The sequence below is a fragment of the Amblyomma maculatum genome, chromosome 4, assembly GCF_055883805.1.
Source record: "Amblyomma maculatum isolate TAMU_Amacu chromosome 4, ASM5588380v1, whole genome shotgun sequence".
NCBI lineage: Eukaryota > Metazoa > Arthropoda > Arachnida > Ixodida > Ixodidae > Amblyomma > Amblyomma maculatum.
Window position 1 is genome coordinate 11,995,468 of NC_139347.1, and position 16,112 is coordinate 12,011,579.

The following is a 16,112-nucleotide window of genomic DNA, read 5'->3' on the forward strand; positions in this document are numbered from 1 at the left end:
CGAGTTTTAGAAATACTGCCGTCGATATTCACATTGATTAGCAGGACAAAATTTGCAAAATATCCTCCGCTCTTCTTCAAGATTTAGGTACTTGCCTTTTACAGATGAATAGCGCATCAAAAGCGTGTTGATGCCATTGTTGTTGCTTATAGCATTCTACTCATTTCGGTGAACTTCTGCCCACTCAGAGGTTTTATAATGGTTAAAATTAGCAGGCACAGGACACAAAGCGGTGCTTCTCAGTGTAGGTGGTTTTAGATTGCACGCGGAAACATTAATTATTCTCTCAGCAATGCCAGGTTTCGCTCTCGAGATTATAAGCGATCAATAAAGCAGCGCGTGCTTCTATTAATTTTGGCTCCCCGTCGCCGAACTCCGAGCTGTTTTCCAGTGCACCTTTTATTCGGTTTCTCTGTTGTCTCTGAAAGAGAATATTTTTCCTCAAACAAAACGTCGAAGCTGCCAATATCAAGCGTTTTTGCGTCCTGGCCTAAATATGTAAATGGGCTCCCAATATCAACTGCGCATGTTTACCGCGCTGCCTTGTATAACATTTTCGTTCCTGGAGCCACCTCTTCGCTCAGGCTAATTTTCCACACAAATGCACCTTGGTGAGCCTGCCTTCTATTCTTGCAGGTATTCGTTTTTCTTCGCGGATGAACATTTTTAAAGGGTTTGTACGTCATTTCGTTTTCCTGGATCTTGATATGCGCCTCGAATTTCCGCTTCTTGCCTCTAGGAAGCCATTTTATTGTCGTAACATGAATTAGATATCATTAAAATCCTGATATCGATATTTTTCTACGTTATTCACGCCTTTCCAGTGACTGTGAGAGACATTTCGTCATATATCAGCAAAGTAATTGGAAGACATCATAATTTAGGCCTTAGGGCAATGGTTTTCTAAGATTTCTTTTTTCTTTTTTTGCCCGAATGCCTATCTTTGTTTTCTGTTTCCAAGCTTTAATATTTTATCACCTTTGATGTTTTATGCTTTTTTCAGAGAGAAATGTGTAGGAAGTAATGAGCACATGCCTTCTTGAAGAGCTGAAGAGTTATAAAATAAAAATCAGTTTTTTTCTACTGCTTTTGCAGAGCCATGAATGCGCAGAAAAAGTCTCAATCTAGCTTAGTGGCCAGACCCTTACAAACAAGACCTACAATAGTTCCGGTCAGACCTCAGCTCGTGAGACCTCAGAACAAATAGAGGAAAGCTCTGAGGCATTTATTCTTGGGATAATGTTGCAAAATATATGCATCTGTCATGACATTATGGTTACTTAGTTCTTACGGAGAATTATTGCAATGAGGTCAGAATTGCTTGTCTTTGGTAATATTGCCCCGTTCTAGCATTTTCATGACTTGCTTTTACTATGACCCAATGGTAGAGTTTAGTAAGGAAACTCTTTTCTTTCCATGTTATTAAGAAAGCGTGATCAAGAAATGAGGAAAAAAGACGGCAGCCTCTAATACGCCCAAGCAAATGGATTTGGAGAATGTGTACAAAAAGTAAATAAAAAATACTAGAGGAATTCAAAGCGATAGCTCTGTAGATATGAGAAACATAGCTGGTTACAATTTCATTTTGTTTATTTAATTCTTGCTGTAAATATTATAAACAGATCCTTGAGATCACTGCTGTAAACTGCCGTGATTTCTATATTTTTTAGAGATGCAGTAACCGTCAGGCTTGGTGACACCTGAACCACGCCGTAAAAGAAGAGGTTTCAGTGGAAAAAGGTTTCAGTGGAAGGCTCCAGAAAATAGCGGCAGAGCGCTAAATTTAGCGGCCGCTCAGCGCACCATGTGATGCCCCGACAAATGTTGTGCCCGCTCACGCCCCTTTTATTTGAGTTGGCACCCCCCAAAAAACGGCGTTCGTATGAAGGATTCTACGAGTCCGTATTTCAAAAGTGGGTGCTGATGATGAGATCTCAATGCAGGTTAAAGATCGCCATGTGGTCGAAGTTATTCCTGAACCTTCCCCTATGGTATTTATTTCTGTCTATTGTATTTCACTTCTTTTCTCCTCTATCATGCGGTTCAGGTGTCCCTCGGAAGTGCGACAGATAGAGCGCCTTTCCTTTGTACCGCCCGGAAAACAGCGTTCGTATGGAGGCTCCTAAGAGTACCCTCTTCACACCTCCTCTCCATGACAGTTGGCGCACACGTTCGTTAGAGTCTAGACTACGTGGTACGCGGCCATGCTTTGCGTTCTATTGCCAAATCCCTTTCAGAATAATGCGACCTTTAAGAACGCTAGCAGTAGAACTAATGCGCCAAAAATACCGTTTTGTCTTTAAATGTCAGCATATATGAAAAGAAACGTATGTATTTGTTTGCTTTAGATGTAATTTTTGTTTCTAGTAGAGCTTGAAGGAAGATATATTTTGCCTTTTTTAACGATATTTAGTTAAAGGCACCGTTCTACAGAAAATTGGGCGTCGACATTGGAATCGCGACCTAAAACCAAGGGCATGAATTTGGCGAACGGTAATTAGGAGGTGACAATACCGGGAACTTAGTGGTCGGCGGATTCTGAGACGTCGCAGGTCGCCGGATGTGGCAAAAAAGAGAATAACTGTCAACTTATCTTGTTCTTTGAGATAGAAAGGTAGGATGGGAAGGTAGAACCCCCCTGCCTTTGTATCCTGAACGAGACGTGCTACTCGTAGGCCCCGCAGGCATGGGTATTCGTACCTACGTCTAGTAGTGTTTCCTGAAAAGTGATGCCTGAATAAAATGATAAAAGTATTGCCAATAAAATTGTGCGATATAACACAGCAATAAATTAAGGGCTTTGTCAGTTGGATTTGTGCGACGAGGAACCGCAATAGGAGACTGCAAACAGGAGCCATTAACGCTGTCGCTTCATACTCTTGTAGGCATAGCGTCTGTGTCCCTGTAATTTTCTTTTCATGTATTTCAATTCTCGCACTACTGTATGTCTATTTGATGTACACGATTGTAGCGGTGCTTAGATGATTACGTAGGCCAATTAGTTTCTTTGTGTACTCAACAATAGATAGGTTCTGCTGAGCCAAGAAGGAAAGAATGCATAGCGTAATTGTGTCGCTGTTATTTTTTTGTTAGTGTGATGTAAGGACAAAACAGCACTCTCATAGGCTGCTTTCATTTTGTTGTCAATGATAGTAATATGGTGTCTAAGAGTAAATTTTATTTCTTTTTTCCCCATAATTTATTTTGCGGAAAGAAACCCATCAACATTAGCGACACTCTTTTCCCATTCACAAGGCTGAACACAGAATACGTGAAAGATAATATATGCCTTATATATGTCCCCTAACCCCGCCGGCACGGGATAGTGCTAGAAAATGCCACAGGTAGAAACGGCTCTCTTCTCCTCTTCTATTCATTCTTTCTCGTACAACCGAAGTTTTCATGAATCATTGGGGCTATGTCTTTGAAACACGGTTGTCACTTTGCTACCAGATTTTTCAGACCCTTTCAAGCTCGCATGCAGTTTGTGTTAACAACTGCTGGTCCAGAAGAACAATCTCACGACGAGTCAAGAGATGAGACGGCGTGACGTGCTTGACACATTTACGACCAGTGCTTGGACACATCCTCTTGCTTTGCCCGTCGTCTATATCACACCTCAGTACGAAGTATATAAGTCTCCGCCAGAAATAGGATCAGTGGGCCGGTGTAAGAGGCGCTTAGAATAAGGCTGTAGCTGCTATGGCCAGCTGGCTCCCTTCGAGAGCAGACGGCGACGCACAAAGTGACTGGAAGTAGCGCTCAGTGTTTGTTCACATCTTCGTTGGGCAGCATAGATCGGTATCTGGCCCTCCATATCTTCAAGCCCCTTGCAAATATCTTGCTACTACCGGTGCAACGACAGAATAAGTTGCGCACACGCTTCTTAAGTAGTACGTCTGTCTCTTCAGACACTGACACTGACACGCGTCAAAGAAATCATCGCAAGGAATACAGGTCCTACATTGACAGCATTTCTCTACTTGCCACTTCAAAGTGCCGAATACTAGCTTCTCCTTCCGTTTTGTTACCTGTTAGAGACCATTCTCGGTAACGGCAAAAGCTGCATTTTGGCTAGGAAAGCCTTAGTTTTACACGGCAGAAGAAGCGCAAATAACGAGCCGAACTTCGGATATATACGGTTATTTTGATCCGGCGATGCGCCACAAAACGTTTTCGGGGAATAACGTTGCGCTTTTGGTAAGAGAAGAGACTGAGAGACGGATTTCAACACGCTGAAGCAAATTTGAGCCAAAAGAGTCAACAGCTCCGGATTTATGTTTTAAGGCGATATCCTTTAACGGCTCATGCTCGTGGATCGTGTTCGTCCGTCCGTCCGTCCGTCCGTCCATCTATCAGTAACACTTTCGTTACGTGGGAGGCGGCAGCTGGCAGCGGGCATGGCCGAGTACGTGCTGGACGTTGGTCTTCCTGGCATTACGTTTGGCAGCAGCTGCCAACTCAGGCCTCTCCTTTCATATGGGTAGGGGATATCAAGATAAGCCTGACAAGACCCAATCATTGACGCTATCCCTTACACTTTACAAACTTTCGCAGGGCATTCCATCTTATTCCTTTCACCAGCGCCTGGTACAAGCGAAGTAAAGATCGCTCAGACGGACCCCACGATTTACCTGCTATATATTTTACTGTGCTTCAAAAAGTGTTTTTGTTTTTGTCTGAGCAAATAGACGCGCTTCATCCAGGCCTGATCTCAGTCAATAGTGATACCTAAGAACTAGTGGTTTGTCACACATGTGGAATGACTTGAATGTCAATTCCGTCAAGTTCTTGATGACGCATATACGCTGACACACTGAACACCGAACGGTATTATCTCGCTTGCACATGAGGACGCGGGACACTATGTCCATATATGCAGATGTCGTCTGTGTATGCAGATATCGATACTGTGCCTGATAGTTCCTTGTATAAGCGGAATAGCACAAGAATAAATATTGTCGGACTTAATACTCTTGCCTCAAAGACAAGATGATCTGTCGTGTCACCTTCATCAGTCACCATGTAGATGCAAGCCATTGGTGTAGGCGCCCGCCAATTCCGTATTTCTGTTATCACGCACATACGCAATAGCATTCAGTTCAGTCGCGAGCTACTCGTTTTATGCAAGACCACCCGAAAAACATAGAGCCTGGCTTGAACTGCGTCAGCCAAAGGTGCCTGCGAGGCTTAAGGTTGGTGTGTCTCAGTTGGAATCAAAGGGCCTTGGCTTCGATTTGCATAGCGCAGAAGCTCCTCGTAAGTCGAACAATATGCGGCCTCGTGACATGATACAATTCGCCCACAGGTCAGTGCACGTCCACGTAACCTGCCGACTACCACCTACGAGAGTCATGCTCTCACTTTCTGTGGACACGCCTATGACAGCGAAGCCGTGTTTTATGAAGAACGCGGCCCCTAACTGTCGTTTTAAAAAGCACTGAAGTTCTTGCTTTGTGGTATGGCAAATGTGTGAGATCAAAGCTTTCTGCTTTCACTTTCCATTTTTTCGAGGAAAGTGAAACTGTGGTGACCAGGCTACGATTTTATGATGCTCTAAAGCATACCACGATCCTTTCAGAAATTATAAAATCATTTGCTGGGCGTTTTATGGTTCATTAACAAAACATTTCAACACAGTAAGTGGTCTTTTTTTTTCTGAGCGCGCACAGTGCAGCAAACGTTACGCTCAAAGCATTTCTCCTCCCTTTTCTAATATTTGCTATCAATTTGTTATGTGAAGTTGGCCCCTAAGATAAAAAAATTGAATAGATAGTTTTACTAGTTACCATTTTTATCACTAAGCTTTATCGCGTACATATAAATGCCCGCCCTGCTGTACAATCTACCTGCTCAGACGGCACCCAGGTATCGCTCCAAAGGTTTAAAAAAAATAATCTGTGATGAGTTAGGAAGCACTTGGTGTATCTGTTTATGTAGAGTGTGGTTACAGCATAGTTGCTTTGAGATTCAGCGTAAGTTACTCGCTGTTAAAACATGCATAAGCTTTCTTTGAATTCAATCGAAAACCACAGGTCTCCAAGCAAAGACATGATAACATTTTTTTCCCAAATATAATACTCGAATTACAGGCTTAGAACAGGGATATTTGCCACATAAACAACCAGAAATTTAGGGAGAAGCTTCTGAATAAAAGAAGCCGCCTGAATTCTTGTAGTGGACAGTAGTCTACGCACACTTGCTAAACATAATATAAAGGAAGTAGCATGCGAACCCATCTCACTTGGTGCACCCCATTTCAAGCTGGGAATGACGGGTCACACTGACCGTCGTCTTAATGCGCTTGGTCCACAGAGTTGCAGAACAATATTGGACACAAAAAGATAAAATGCAAACAGGAGCCTCGTTAGGTTGCACACCACTCTCGACAGACTGGAAACGGTGACGCTTCGCAAAAAGTCGTTAGCATACCCGAGGAAGAAAAGAAGTAGGATCATTAAGGAGGACGAACCAAACAGCAGAGTAAAGATCGCGAGAAGGGAACCGAGTGAGCACTCTACTGCCGGTGGAGTACAAAGATAGAGCGTTCATTACATTTATGTTTTTGCTGCAGAGTGCAGAGACAAAATCAGGGTTCCTGTCTTCTCTTTTGTCATGCCCTGTTCCTGCACAAAGGAATTGAGGATGTGAACATTCCGTCGGGTCCTTTTGCCTGACGCTGATGCAACTGTTCAGCAACAATGGGCTGCATTTTAATATCTGTACCTAAGAATGCGCTTTGATTGCGAAATGAGGCAGGGTATTTGTCCTGCTTTCATAAAGGCATAATTACTATTTTCTTAGTGCGCACGTGGTGTAAGTGAAGTGTGAATAAAGAATTACGTTAATAGTGCTGTGAATGATGTTCATAAACGTTGAAACTTTTGTCTGGGGCGCGAAGTGTTTACTCGGAGTCAAGGAAGTATAGGCAGGGATGCTTCACCAGTCCTGAAATAATGTTCGTTTGAAAATGCATTTTAAAGGGCATTTTCGTCTTACAATATATATTCATGAATTTCGTAGATCTCCACGAAGTTATTGCAAACCTTTTTTTGTTTTTGCAGTTGCATACTCAGAGTCATCCTGATAAACTGTGCCGTATGCAACAATGTTTGCGACAAGTTTTTTAGTTGTTTTTTTGGGATTGGTAGAAATGGCGGCAATATGCAAGCGCGTAGAGGCTGGAGAAGGTAAAGGGTCGTAAGGAAGGGGTAGTCATATATTGTGATACGACAAATTTGTGTTAAGAGTTACGCTTGTAAAAAAGTAGTTGTCCCCCTGCGTGTTTTAGTTTTGTTTTGCCAGCGCTTTTTTTTTCTTGGTCTTTCTGTGAGCGTAGGCACTCGTAAGGCTCACATTTGAACGGCGCAGTGTGAGTGGCTCTGTAGACGGCGCAGGCTCCGCTAGCTGGGAGCTTGTCCATCTGCTTAAATGCGTTTTCTTCTAGTGTTCATTGATATGAATAATAAAGGAGCGAAGTGGAATTTGTTCAAAGAGTGCACTATCATGGACACCTTTTTTTTCAAGATAGGAGAAATGTTCATTTTAAAAGCATTTCAACCCAGCGAAGTCAGGCGCCTGTGCAAGGGGGAGAGGGCGCGTCTCCCGTATACAATCTGCTTGCTCAAAACCACAAGCAATGACAGCATCACTGTGGTTCTGGCGAGTTGCTGCTCAGACTGTTGTACATTTTCAGATTTTTTCTGTCAACTCACAATCTGCGCTTAGCGCTGGCCTGCGTACTTATTTTATTTAAAAGAGTCTTCTTCAAATGTGCACTTTGGTACCGCCTGCGAAAAAGTTTACATTGTACTGGTATGTAAAGTTGGGCTAGTGGTATCTATGGTAAACGAGTGCCAAAAAAACGAATATGGCAGATGAGACAACGGCACGACACAAGCGCTCATGACGTTTGGCCATGTTCGGTATTTTTTTTCGTCCTCGTTTAGCATTAATGCTACATTGAACCTCATATCAGTATTGGATTTTATACATAAACAAATAAAAGTTATCCACCCTCTCTAAGGCGATTCACAGCGACATTCTAGGCGGATCACTATGTCCCAACATGCCTTCTCTCCTTCGTGCTTTAACTAGACTAGACATGGCCCCCATATAAGTATAGTGCTGCTTGTCGAGTCTAATAACATCTCCTACTCTAAATCATCCTTGGTTCTGCATTCCCTTTTGTTCATTCCCTGCAGCTAAAAACAATGTTGAGTGCACTGCTGTCGAGAATGACCCACTGTAGTGACTGTCTTATTTTTTTCAAAGGTGTCGGAGTTGTGCTTCCACTTCACGGCGTTCAGCAGGTACCTGCCTCACTGCGCAAATATTCCGTGTTACGTGAGGAACGAAAGTAACGTACGTATGATGTCACGCGTTTCATCTTTTTTTCGAAGGCAAATCGGACTAATTGGGTGTTACACTCGCGCAAGGTGACTGTTGCGCCTACGAAACAAAACTATAACAAGTGGCAGTATATTGAGGAATTGTGATCATGATAAATCTAGGTGATTCGTACACATAACAATCATGGTGTTAAGAACAGTGCACTATAATTGGATCCTGTTTGACACTCTACAAAACGCAAAATTATTCACTGTAGAACTGTTTAGCTCACTTACTCAAAGTATCGAGAACAGTACTTGCACATATAATCTTTGAATATAAAATTGCTATTTACAACGTGAACCTTGAAACTGGTGCAGCAGTTGACATCCGGCTACTATTTTTACAGCACTTAACACTCATAACAAAATCTCTGAAAACGCAGTGGGGCGCTTTTCGGTGGTATTAAAGTGGTGTAGTTATGAAAGAACACTGAACAGGAGTTGACAAGGAGCCTCAGTTCCCAAGCCGAGCTAACGTTTCGACAATAGGACGTGTCCTATTCTGGGCATCTTGATAATAATGTAGTCAGTACTGCTGATTTTCTATAGGCAAGTTTGTGACGTGCGTGGCGGCTAGCACCTTTAGAGCCGCGCTACTGGCGGTTTTTTCATGGAAGATCACTCGGATGACCGCGCAATCTAGGGGTTAACGAGTACAAACTCTTCTTAGTGCAGAAGTTGTTTTCTGTGTCAAATAGCACTGATGTACATATCAACACTGCGCCGCTTTCATCGCAGCGGCGTATTGAAGAATGTGTTGACGTAGGTGTGAGATTGTAGTTATTATAAAACATTAACAGCGACAACAACCCCGTGGCGGAGCTTAATATGCGTCTCGCCTTTAAAGAAGTTTCATTAACTTTTTATTTAAAAGCATTTGAAGCGCCAAAGAATCCCACAAAGAGAAAAAATACAGAACGGCGCTTCTTCTCTTTGTGTCGTCCTTTAGCGCTGCAAATCCTTTTAAATAACTAAGAACCAACAAACCCAGCTTGATGTTTTGCCTAATTGGTTTTTATATAATGATTCCATGAAATACATTTAGCTGTACCGTCCATAAATTTTGAAGGTGTCGACCAGCGATGAGACTAACTGAAGAGAGAACGTGAGAGGCTGAAGATGGTAACAACAGCAAAAATACACGAAGGTTGAGAGGTTAGTTTTCGCTTCACAATTAGTTCAGCCATGCTTAAACCTGCCTAACGTTTTTCGAATGTTGGCGCCTTACGGAATAATTCGCAGAAAGCTTTTGGGTGATTCTTACTAACGCCGAGAAAAAATTCTTCTATGCAAATGGCTGTACGAACTCCAGCTTTGACCGCAATGATTATGTAGGTGGAATGCTTGGAAACTAATAACAGAAATATTTACACTTCTAGATTCATGCTTGAAAGAGCAGCTCGGCTCCTGTCTTCCGGAGGATGGCCTGGTAAACGCCTTTAGGCGGTCTCCTTAAAGTTCTCCAAGTCCCGAAGGAGAGTTTATGGTTTTCAGCACAACTTGCATTTCATTGCAAGTTGAACGTGGCTACCCAACCGAACCATAACTATTCCTAAGCGTCTCAGTTAGATTAGGTGGGGAATTTATATGCTCAAAGGGTTGGTGGAAAAGTTTCAGTGTCGGCTACGCGATGGACGCCATCTTTGGAAGGCAGGTTAATAAAGTACACAACAAATCTGCAGGAGGTAGCGTAGTGCCGATCACAGGTAGTCTGAAAATAGAGGCAAAAATTAATATAAGGTTTTAAAACTGTTTTTTGGGAACAATTTTCGCCTAAATCGAGCTGCTTCCAATGCAGTCATGAATATTACATTGATAGCTTTTTTCACGATTTTGTATTCATACTTGAGATTTGACGTACGAGATTAAACAGCTCTAGTGGAACCTCCCACAGTACTCTGAGTAATAACGGAGCATGCTTGAGACGTAAATAGAAACATGAGCACAAATGTGCAACGATGTGAGCCGGATGCTCTTGTAGAAACTGGAATAGCTTAGATAATCTATGAATACATTGCCGGAAGAGGTCAAGCATTTCCGAAACATACAAAAATTTTGCTCTCGAAGATTTTTCCCCTTTCGCAAGCTGTGATTAAGAGTGCAGAAAAAATCAATTGTGGGCATTTTCGTCATTGGTACGTGAGGCATGAGAATTATCGGAAGGACGTATGTATATTGAAAATTATCTAACATTTTCGCACTTAAAAATACTTTACCTTTAAAGTTAGTTCAGCGTTACAGTAAAGGCGCTAAGCAAGTTACCAGCACCATACGAAACCAATGGGATGCCTTTCTTTATACAAATAGCAAAATCTACAAGAACCGAGAAAGGGAACTGTAGGAATAATAACTGCTATGGTAGATATATCAGCACGCGAGAAAAGTGAGTTCTTATTAAGCGTCATTTGAAAGAAGCACTTCTCTAAAATGCTTTTGTTAAACACGTATTGATACACACTCTCCTTGAGTAATAACTATTCCTATATTAGGCAAAATGGTAATGCTTTTTTATTATTGTTCATAACGGAATATTCGTGTCGAATAAACAGGCTGATTTATACGGCGTGCTAAACGTATATGTCAGATTTTCACTGCACCTAATTAACTATAATCGGCAACAGATTGGCCGATTATAGCTTTCCGGAGAAGATGGCACAGACGTCACTGACAAATCATTCAAGGATTTGCGTATTATTTTTTTGCACAAATACATACAGTAATATTTTTAGTTTCTTTGTTTGACCATGTAATATGTACTCATTCAGCTGTGTTACCCAGTGCTATGCAATTTTCGTTCATCATATCTGTCATGTTCCATAAGCTACAAATTTTTTATTGTTACTCGTATCATATTTGTATCCTTCTTTATGATTTTCTGTTTATGAGCAGCTGCGTCCTCCTAGTGTATTTCTGCTATTGACGCATCAAACTCTGTCCACTGTATGCCCTGTAGGGGGCACGGACCTCGTCAAGCCCATCGAGGGCTTTTTGTCCGTACCCCTAAGCATCATAGGATGTTTGAATAAACTGATTTGATTTGATTTCATTTGATTTGATATAGAGGTCTATGCCAATATGCCTGCTTGTTGCTAATACGTAGTTGCTAAATAACTCGGAGGGAAACTTAGCCGCCTGTTGATGGCCACTTCAGACCTTAATATAGTGTTGTGACTAGGGTATTGCGGACTTGTTGCAAAGACGGCTTCTACGCAGTTCTCGCCAGTCTTGTGAGAACAGGTAACAAAGAAGACCTAGATCGCAGGAAGTCAGACGGCGAGCAGCCGCGGAAACAATTGCAGTGCTGGAAGGCGGTTCCGGGGGAATAAATTGGTGTAGCGATATAAAACCCGCCCCCCGGCGAGTCTATTAAAATCATGGAGCCTTTTTATGGGGACTCGAACGCCGAGTCTAATGAGCATCCGTTATCATCAATCATCACTGCCATCGTGGATTGGCCCTAGCTACGATAACCCACGCTTTGAAAGTAGGTACCAAAAGAATCGCGAAAAAAACTATCCTGGCTACATAAAAAGTAAACAAATATAATGAGCAAAACATTCATTCTTCAGCAGATTTGAAATCTTTTTGGCGATATATTTATGTCCCATGCTACTTTACATACAAAGCGATTCTCAAATTCGTACGACTTGTCGCTCGAGGTATTAGCCTTCTATCTCAGTCCAAACCTCGGAAATCCAATGGGAGCATGTGGCAGCAATTTCAACTAGTTCATAACGTTTGCTACTCCGCATTGGCGGCTATCTTCGTACCGTGTACTGCAGCGCGAAGAGGCATGGCTTTCCATGAAGCACGACAGAATGCGCCTTTAAAAGTCTTGAACGTGAATGGCAACTGCTTGCGTAGCTGTTCTCTGCTGTGTAATAAATCACTGCAGTCGCTTGGTGCACACCGACGACTCCCATAATTAGCTGTTCTTGAATCACTGGGTCCACATGAAAGCCAAGGGACCCCTCTTGCTTCTCTCTAAGAAAAATAGGGCAGTGAAATCAGGGGCTTGACATGGCATGTACGTGAAGTAAGCCAACAGTCATCGAAGCCAAGGGAAGCATAGGCTTTGTTTTTGTTTATAAAGCATTACCTTGGAGAAGTTATAATTACTAGTAACTCATATTCAGTATTTGAATTCGAAATTTTCGTACCTAAAACTTTAAAACATTAGCTGTGCTTTGGCTTGGGGTTAAACCTGAAGTTACGCGAGACATGGCTTTTGCACATAGTAAACTTTATGGTTTCAGCTTTATTTATGCCATAGGGGAACAACTTAACGTATGAGCATCCTCGCCTCTCGTAGCCTACCATTCTCATTCGGGTGTAGGAGACTTCTAGTGGTATGACATTGTCTCTAGGTCGAACTCTGTGGCACACCACCGCCACAACGTTCGGACGAAACTTCTGTCCTAGCAACTCGCTGTTGTCGTTCGTTCCTGCCAAACTACCGAGTTATCTGTCTTCCTTTTCTTCTTCTTCTTTCACTTCTTTTTTTTTCTTCCCCTTTCCCTTTATTTTTATTCTTCTTTCATTGCTTGTTATTCTTCTTCTTTTCCTCTTTTTCTTTTCCTCTTTTCCTTTTCTTTCTTCTACTTTCTCTTTTCCTTCTTTTTCCTCTTTTATGCTACTTTTCAATCTTCTTTTTCTTCTTCGGACAGGCACGGCGAAATGGTGAGACTATGGCCAATTTAGCTCTTGCTACAAGAACAGATATTATAATATGCTATCTCCAGTTTTGAAAATTTTGACTTTATTAGAGCGTAGCTCAGCTCTTGATACTGCGGCTTCCATGTCCGGCCTAGAGCAGCCGGAGTGGGCTAACTGTGGCGCGATGGGAAAGAAACCTAGAAACATCGTGAGCGTGGAATCAACACCACCTAGTCTAGGTAGGGCTGACCAAGTGCGGGCGGTCCTGCCCAAGCCACTGTGTGCTTCTTCGTCTTCCTTTTCCGCAGGGGCATCGAGCAATAGGAGCCTTGCGCTGGAGTTTTGAATAGTGTGGTGCCGCCTCGTGGCGGCCAAGGAAAACTTGACAGGGTAGTACAACGGCGGCTGTGCCTATGCTGCAGCGCGTATCTCGCAGGCTTTCTCCGTCGCCTCCGACAACCTCTGGAACTGCATGGTTATACACAAATACAATACACATACACAAGAGAATTAAACCAAAACGCTCACACCGATGATGCGCTCGCTACCAACTGCCTGTTATTCTCGACTTCCCCCTTGGGGAGCGTAAAAAGACTCGTCATGTATCAAGGACATCATTGTGAATCGGCAGCACCCTAACATAAAAAAAAGCGCGCCGACTGCCTTCCGGAGAAATGTTCAAAGCATGCAGCATCGCATGCCGTATTGGCTTCGCAATCGAGCAGAATCGCCACCTAGCGCCATAGGGGTGAACCCTACCCAGTGTGGATCTGTATTCGCATCGCGTGTCTACCCGCAGCGATTTACGTGCGCGCGTGCGGCGTATACAAGATTGATTTTATTGCGAAAGCAATACTACTCGCATTTTCAAGCCTTCACGTGAACCGGCCGTAGTTACGTTTGACCTTAAGCGGAGTGACGTCACGCCAGCTGCTAGATATGGGGGACCAACTCGCTTTTTCATATTGCCAATTAATTAATTTATTTATTTATTTATTAATTAATTAATTCATAAACCTTTATTGATGAGGATGACTCAAGGTCCTGCCGCAGTTACGGCGCGTGGCTGCTGCGCTGCTCACCTGCGGCGCTACTGTCGCTGTGACGTCACACCAGCTGTTATATATGGGGAACAAACTCGCTCCTTCAGATCGCCCAGCCGCAGTTACGGCACGTGGTTGCTGCGCCGCTCCCCTGTGGCGTTACTGTCGCTGTGACGTCACACCAGCTGCTATTTATGCTGGCGTTGACTTCTCTAGCCGAGATTCTTCCCTACGCCGTCGACTTGTAAGGCTAAGGAGAGAGCTGATCGCCAATGTGAAGCCCGGAAGAGACTAAGAGCCACAGAAACCGCCGAAGAAAGGGAAGAACGGCTTTCAAAACGACGGGCACGAGATGCAGCTCGACGAAAGCGTTCTACCTCTACTGAATCTGATGTCAGTTTAATGAGTTTGCTTAACGCCAGTTAAGACTCAAGTTTGTCGAGTGGTGACCGTAGGAATGCAACTAGGCGGATTCAACGTGCTCAAGAAACCCCAGAAGAACGAGAAAAGCGTTTCGAGAAAGAACGCATGCATTGGAAGAAGAAGAATACTTAAAGTATTTTTACTGTGTCACAAAATGGTCCAACAATGGTGAAATCCTGTGCACTAATCGCCTCATTACTGCTTATACATAGACTAACCACTTAAGCTAAACATTCGAGCCACGCCAAGCTTGAGCCCAAGCTTAGCCAGGCAATTATTACTTTTGCAATTCTCCAGGCCTAACCAATTTGTGTCACAGCCTTTTTTTGTTTGTTTCGCGGTTCCTGTGCGCTTTTGCTTACTGATCTGCCTCTTGGAAAAGAAATATGAACAGACTATTACCCAACGCTTCATTTAAAAAAAAGAATACTTGTCCATATCGAGTATGTCATGTTGGAAAGGAACATATCAGTCGCGGTCGTCGGCGCTTGCGATTCTTTGACAAGCGGTGTCTCAAACGAAGCGCTGCTGACGTTAGGTACCATGTCAAAGCAAAACGGGTTGCTGCCGTCAACACAACTTTATGCAAACGCTAAAAACTCGTATGCTTCAGTTTCTGTTTGGAATACCGCAACTGCTGAAACATGCGACAGCTGACTACTGAATAGCAAAATCTAGTTTGAACAAGATACTCTGTGCCTTCGGTATCCACGATAGAATTGTCCGAGTACTTTTTTCGTTTTTTTTATTTTCTTCTTTTTTTTTTTTTTTGCTGTTAAATCTTTGTCGCGGTGTCTCAGTGGTAGGGCGCTCGACTGCTGATTTCGATAACGGGGGGGTTCGATCTCGGCTGTTTCCAAAGGCTCTCCTCGACTGTGGAACTTGACTGCACGTTAAACAATCCCAAGTAGTCAACAACACCGAGGCCCGCCCCTACATCATCTGTAATATAGCCGATGTCGCACGTTAAACCCATATATGAATTTCACTTTTTTTTTCGTTGAAGGATTCCGGTCATCTGCAACAGTAGTAATGAGCACATTTCACTTTAGAGAAATGCTCAATCGTTTGAGAAACAAATTTTTGCAGCACCTGTTAAACTAAATATTACATGATACATATAGACATATGTACACTGGTAGCCCATTAGAATCATTAGGACCCCTTTTCGTCTATGCTGTCTTTCGAGCAAACTGGTTGTTTGGGACAAGGGAAGTAAATTGCTTCATACGGGCATAAACATTAGTGTTTAGTTCGGGAATAAATACATATTTTTACGTGGCAGGAAGAGATGACAGCAGGAGAAAAGACGACAGAGAGAAGATACTCGATGGTCGTGAGATGACGTTTAATAAATCTGTGAGCGGGCCTAGCACGCGCGCTCCTACCCATGCCACTGCCATCTTCTTCCTCCTTCGTCCATAACATAACCCGGGACCATCGAGCGATCGTAGACGAGGAAGTTTACCTATTATGATTCCATGGCATGATGATGGGCGTGTCTGGATGCTTGAAGAAGTGGAAAAAGTAAGAATAGAACTGCTTGCTGGTACGATCTCTGATGCGTGGGTGATCCGCCTCACCTGGAGCTCTCAAC